At 32.7% G+C, this 7,500-nt stretch overlaps 1 long non-coding RNA gene across 1 annotated transcript in view; it reads left to right on the top strand.

Moving 5' to 3' along the window:
* The window catches only part of LOC137630990 (uncharacterized), a 326,533-nt gene that overhangs the window by 133,476 nt on the left and 185,557 nt on the right, over positions 1-7,500 (top strand). Inside the window, exon 2 of the long non-coding RNA XR_011041829.1 lies at positions 2,732-2,811. This is a non-coding gene — a long non-coding RNA (uncharacterized lncRNA). The remainder of the gene's footprint in view (positions 1-2,731; positions 2,812-7,500) is intronic.

Raw genomic sequence — 7,500 nt, 5'->3', positions numbered from 1 at the left:
GACCAGGGTTTAAACTTTCAAAGTAATTACCTTAGTTTAAGGTAATTTTCATGGTTTCAATGTAATTTTTAAGGAAATTCTACGGTAATTTTGGGTTTACTGGCTTCAAATTTAAGGAAATTGGACATGTTTTAAGGTATTCTAAGGTAAAATGTCCAAGTTTAAACCCTGAAGTCGACGCTTTCTATGTACAGTTAGACACATGAATTCTAGGCTCACCTCGCTTTGATGGATTGTATCCTGTTACACCTTTACTTCACGTTGAGTTCCGATGTGTAGCTCCACCCACCACCTCTGCTATCTCTCCCTACTCTATCTTTTTGGTTACTAGCCTCGCACAGCGATGTGTGCCATGAATTTCTGTGTCCAACTGTACGCCCTAACACCCCTCTCCCCCCTGGTGGGCCAAGGACATTGCCCAACTATTTCAATCTTCTTTCCTTATTTGTAGATAAAGTCATATATATATATATATATATATATATATATATATACATATATATATATATATATATATATATATATATATATATATATATATATGTATCTATATATATATATATCTATATATATATATATATACATATATATATATACATATATATATATATACATATATATATATATACATATATATATATATATATATACATATATATATATATATATATATATATGTATGTATATATTTAGATATATCTATATATATCTATATATATATATATATATATATATATATATATATATATATATATATATATATAACTACTAACTTTAAATATTATTATGTTAAGCATTACCTTGAAGTGTCTTGAATCTAATTCTATCCTCTTATTTACGTAAAAGGTAACACTATCGTGTTCACTGTAGTAGAACGGAGGATCTTTCAGTAATAACACATTTAAAAAATTCTACGAACTTAAAAAAAAAAAAAAAAAAGAATCCTTGAAGACCTTATGAGGATGAGATCAAAAGAACAAGATTCTTCACTATAATTGAGAATATCTTTCTCCTTGAAATTCATTTTTAAACATATCACTCTTTTTATTTCTTGAAGTATTAGCTTTGCGCAGTCCAAATTAAGGTTGTAGCTTGTAATGGTGATGATAATTGTAATAGATATGAATGGATACCTGTAAAGAATATAATTATATTAGCATTGCGCTTTGCAAATTAAGGTTGTCGTTTGGCTTGTAATGATGATGATAATTGTAATAGTTATGAATGGATATCTGTAAAGAATATAATTATATTAGCATTGCGCTTTGCAAATTAAGGTTGTAGCTTGGCTTGTAGTGATGATAATAATTGTAGTAATTATGAATGAATATCTGTAAAGAATATAATTAAGGTATCAAAACAAATAATTGTAGACACAAATGATACGAAACATGAATATAAATGTGAAACAGTGTATGATAGAACATAGATTAAGAAGTAATATTATGAAATAATTCTCCAAGTTTAGAAATTAATCTTTGTCCACACATCTTACACGACGAGGAAGAAGAAAAAGAAGAAGAACAAGAAGACTTGGAGGTTAGCATCTTCGATCTATGCGAGACGTACGAAGCGCCTTGAACAGGAACCAGAATAAAAGAAAAAAAAAAATGGAAAAATCACCAGTTCTAAATGTCAGGCCTTCAACCCCCTTAATGTAGAACCACGCCCAATTGGTGTGGGGGGACGGGCGAGCATCAGTTAGAAGCACATTAGAATTCCAGTGGCTCTTGGCATACATTTGATTTAATACAGACTAATGACATGTCATTAAGCATGTGATTATGACCGTGTTTATTCTGCGTTTACATTTACGTGTTTTGATGCTAATCGGTTATTTACACCGTGCGCATATCATGTCATATATATATATATATATATATATATATATATATATATATATATATATATATATATATATATATATATATATATATATATATATATATTTCTTATCTCTCTTCCTCTTGTTTTGTTGAAGTTTTTTATAGTTTATATAGGTGATAATATTTTAATGTTGTTACTCTTCTTAAAATATTTTATTTTTCCTTGTTTCCTTTCCTCACTGGGCTGTTTTCCGTGTTGGAGCCCCTGGGCTTGACTGTAGAATCCTGCTTCTCCAACTAGGGTTGTAGCTTAGCCACTCGCGTCGGTTTATAGTCGTTCTATGCCAGTTTATACCCGCAATTTTTTTTAGTTCGTCAATCCATCGTCTTCTTTCTTACCCATGATATATATATATATATATATATATATTATATATATATATATGTGTGTGTTTGTGTGTGTGTACAGTATATATATATATATATATATATATATATATATATATATATATGTATGTATATATATGTGTGTGTATGTATATATATATATTTATATATATATATATATATATATATATATATATATATATATAATATATTTATATATAGAGAGAAAAGTCGCTCCTCCTGGAGAGCTTCTTCGCCCTATTTGATATATATATATATATATATATATATATATACATACATATATATATATACATATACAGATATATACATATATATATATTATATATATGTATGTATTTATATATGTGTGTGTATGTATGTATGTAGGTATCTGTGCAGTTTATAAATAAACAAAACATAAGTAATGCTCCCAATGACACACCGTCAGGAGTAAGAAATATACTGGAGATTCAAGAAATTATTTCGAGATTTCATCCTGTTTTCTTCTTTTTCAGAGCCGTGTGTTCTCAGACGATACCACGTTAAATCCATCATCTTCAATGAGAGGAAAAGATCCTGGGTTCGTCTGAAAAAGGTTGGTGGTCATTGGTTCATTTATATCATTCCAGCGCATTTTTTTTTTTTATGTAGATCCAAAAGTTTATTTTTTTTTTCGACTGAGATAACATTGATAGTGATGTGTTTCAATTTTCTTTTTTTTTTGGTAATTGTATATATTAGACATGTTGATTACATTTCTGTTCACATGTGAATGCAGTGTGTGTGTGTGTGTGTGTGTGTGTGTGTGTGTGTATATATATATATATGTGTGTGTGTGTGTGTGTGAGTGTATATATATATATATATATATATATTTATATACTGTATATATGTATATATATATTTTTTTTAATATATGTGTACTGTATATATATATATATATATATATATATATATATAGAGAGAGAGAGAGAGAGAGAGAGAGGAGAGAGAGAGAGAGAGGAGAGAGAGAGAGAGAGAGAGAGAGAGAGAGAGAGATACACATATAAACATACTGTATATTTATATATTTGTGTTTGTATATGTGGAGATTTACACACATACGTATATGCATATATATATATATATATATATATATATATATATATATATATATATATATATATATATATATATAAGTTTAGTGTTTGCTAATGTTTATCAGTACCATTGGAGTCTGATTTACATTACTCTTAACGGGTTGTAACGATTCTTATATACACTATTCGGTCACGCTCATCTCTCTCCCGTCATTCAGGTAGGGGGAAGGTAAGTAGTCATACCTTGTTGATAGGTGGTTTGCGTGCGAGCGTATGTTTAAATTTAACCGTCATATTTGACGGGATGCGTACGCTAGTAATAGAATAAAAGACTCTAAAATTATTGAATGTTATTTCTGAGATAGAGTACCAAGTCCGTTCCAGCCGCTTAAAAGGTTTAAAGGTCAGTCATGAATGACAGAGGCAAGAGACAGTGACATTGTCCTAGCAAGCAGGACAATGCCCTAGAGACTAACCATATATGATCCGCGCACAAGCCCACTCTCCACCCAAGCTAGGACCAGGGAGGGCCAGACAATGGCGGTTGAGGACTTAGCAGAAAGACCTATAGACTCCCCCAAACCCCCCAACCTTAGCTCACAAGGATGGTAAGGTTGCGAACACTAAAGGCACTAACGAGTCTGAGTGGGACTCGAACCCCCGTCTGACAAGCACCAGGCAGAGACGTTACCGATCAGGCCATAACAACCTGCATATATTATTAGCATATATGCAGGTCACATTGAAGGAGGTAAAGGCCAAACAGAATAGCAGATTAATTTGCAGGACGCCAAGGCATTTGGCAGTTCATTAAAGATTACTCGAAGAATCTTCAATTTACTAATCTTCCTGTGTTGCCTCGGTAACATTTACAGGTAACTTTATTCGTCAGAGGTATAGATTTTATAAATGTCGCGTGTCACTAGGTAGACGTGTCTGCAAAAATGCCTTTGAGATATTTTCTGCCTTTTCCAAGACGCCTAATAATTTCCATTGTGAAAAATATAGTTAGATATGCGATAATTGATTTAAAATGCATTGGTGAACTAAGTGTATTATTATTATTATTATTATTATTATTATTATTATTATTATTATTATTATTATTATTAGCTAGACTACAACCCTAATTGAAAAAGCAAGCTGCTATAAGGCCAAGGGCCTCTTGAGGGAATAATAGCCCAGTGAGGAAAGGAAATATAAAAATGATATATTTCAAGAACGGTAACAGCATTAAAATTGAACATTCATAAATAAACTACAAAAAGAGACTTATGTTAGCCTGTTCCACATACAAACATTCGCTGCAAGGTTGAAGTTTTGAAGTTCCACTGATTCAATTACCTACCTGATTAGGAAGATTTCAGCATCTTTGAACATATATTTATTAAGTTTACATTTTCATTAAACTGATTACAATTAACTTCACTTTCCAAACCCATTATTATAGCCACTTGTAATTTGTTAAGTAGACTAAATTCTCCACACACCTGAGGCTGCATTCTCAAAGTATGTGTTATTTTCTGTTAATTAGTTATGGAATGCACCAGAGGCAGGTAATTATTTAACAGCCATTCTATATTTGCATATCAGCCACTCTCTTTGCAATACTTCCTTCTAATTATTCACCATCTGGTGTGGCATGAAAGTTGCTTGCCTTTTACCCTATCTCAGGAGAGAGAGAGAAAAACAAAAACAAGTCTTAAATCCTTGTTTTTGTCAGAGATGGGGCGTGTCTGGAAACTTCTACATGTGCAAATAGATCTTAAGATTCTACACGAAATGTAGCTCAGAGCGATGCAAGTCTGTTCCAGTGATTAAATGCCTTTTTATTGTCTGCCAATTATCATGGGTGCTCGGTGCAACTTCTTTTATGATAACATCAGCTGGGATTTTTAACTCATCATCGTCTCCTACGCCTATTGACGCAAAAGGGCTTCGGTTAGATTTCGCCAGTCGTCTCTATCTTGAGCCTTTAATTCAATACTTCTCATATCTTACTTCACGTTTCATAGTCCTCAGCCATGTAGCCCTGGGTCTTCCAACTCTTCTAGTGACTTGTAAAGCCTAGCTGAACGCTTGGTGAATTAATCTCTCTTGGGGAGTGAGAAGAGCATGCCCAAACCATCTCCATCTACCCCTCACCATGATCTCATTCACATATGGCACTCGAGTAATCTCTCTTATAGTTTCTAACTACCCCTAATTTACAATTCACAAGATATTATTCATCATACTCCTCCATCCAAGTTAAAAGCATTTTATACGCGTTAGTTTTCATCACGACACACGAAGTTCAGTTTGGGTTACTGTGAAACTTTGAATAGGGACTGATTTTAGATAGCATCACATTGGCTCATTAGGATTGTAATAGGAACAACTGCTAGGACTATTTACTGTCTGTTCCTGTACTTTTTCACAAATTATTATTATTATTATTATTATTATTATTATTATTATTATTATTATTATTAATTATTATTATTATTATTATTATTGCTGTGGTTGTTGTTGTTGTCTTTCTTAATGGCTTGAATCCCCTAAATTAAGCATTGACTTGCAGAGCAAACCATTGGAAGTCTGCTATCGTCAAAAAAGGAAAAAATAAACAAGCAAACGAATGAACTCATTTAATTAATACTCTAAAGAAATCCTTATGGTTTCGTTTATCCTTTTTCGAATAGGTAGTAAATAATGTTGCTCTTTAATCCCTCTCTCTGGTTACGGATAATTTTGTATTTGCCTACACATACACCGAATAGTCTGGTCTATTCTTACCCCATTCTCCTCTATCCTCATACACCTGGCAATGAGACTATCAAACAAACTTTTTTTTTCGGTCAAGGGGTTAACTACTGCACTGTCCTTGTTCAGTGGCTACTTTCCTCTTGGTAAGGGTAGAAGAGACTCTTTATCTATGGTAAACTCCTCTTCTAGGAGAGGTAACTCTAAAATCAAACCATTGTTCTCTAGTCTTGGGTAGTGCCATAGCCTCTGTACCGTGGTCTTCCACTGTCTTGGGTTAGAGTTCTCTTGCTTGAGGGTATACTCGGCCACGCTGTTCTATCTTATTTCTCTTCATTTTGTTTTTATAGTTTGTATGTGGGAGATCTAATTTAATGTCGTTACTGTTCTTAAAATATTTTATTTTGATTCTTTATTCTTCTGTTAGTTTATTTATTTCTTTGTTTCCTTTCCTTACTGGAATATCTTTCCCTGTTGTAGCCTTTGGGCTTATAGCATCTTGCTTTTCCGACTAGGTTATAGCCTAGCTTGTAATAATAATAATAATAATAATAATAATAATATTAAAAGGAAAATTATTCGTTTATTGTCGTAATTATACAAACCAAAAACCACTCGTTACTTTCTTTTTTTCTTTTTTTTCGTGCAGACTTCACTTTTCGCCCAAAATCCGGCATTTCCTCGCTTCTATTATTCACGAAGCAGCCTTTCCTGCTTTAACTTAAATGTTTACACATCCCTCACAGTAATTTTATGACTCTCCACTTCTTAAAAATGACACAGGAAAATGACGGCACCTTCCATCATCACTTGAAAAGTAGTTATTTTAGACAAAAAAAAAAAAAAAAAAAAAAAAAAGTGTAACTCATAATTGGACGTAAATCTTGAGAGATGGTTTATGACTGCATTATTACGACCTCGAATGGTTCGTTCATTTGTTAGTTGACAGTAGTGCGTAAAGGTTACAAGCTGATGCTTATAGTGCTTTCAAGGGGGTTGAGGAGTGACTCAAATAGTTACAAGCTGATGCTTATAGTACTTTCAAAGGGGGAAGGGGTTCCAAAAGTTACAAGCTGATGCTTATAGTATTTTCAAAAGGGGAAGGGGTTCAAAAAGTTACAAGCTGATGCTTATAGTGCTTTCAAAAGGGGAAATGGTTCAAAAAGTTACAAGCTGATGCTTATAGTACTTTCAATGGGGGAAAGGGTTCAAAAAGTTACAAGCTGATGCTTATAGTGCTTTCAAAAGGGGAAATGGTTCAAAAAGTTACAAGCTGATGCTTATAGTACTTTCAATGGGGGCAAGGGTTAAAAAGGTTACAAGCTGATGCTTATAGTACTTTCAAAGAGAGTGGGGAGTGACTCAAAAAGTTGCAAGCTGGTGCTTATAGTACTATCAAAGGGATGGGGAGTGACTCAAAAAGTTACAAGTTGAGGATTATAGTAAGAGACTATCCCTTT

This window comes from Palaemon carinicauda, chromosome 39, assembly GCF_036898095.1.
Source record: "Palaemon carinicauda isolate YSFRI2023 chromosome 39, ASM3689809v2, whole genome shotgun sequence".
Taxonomy (NCBI): Eukaryota; Metazoa; Arthropoda; class Malacostraca; order Decapoda; family Palaemonidae; genus Palaemon; species Palaemon carinicauda.
The sequence above is the reverse complement of the archived record's forward strand: the minus strand, read 5'-3'. Positions and strand labels throughout refer to the sequence as shown.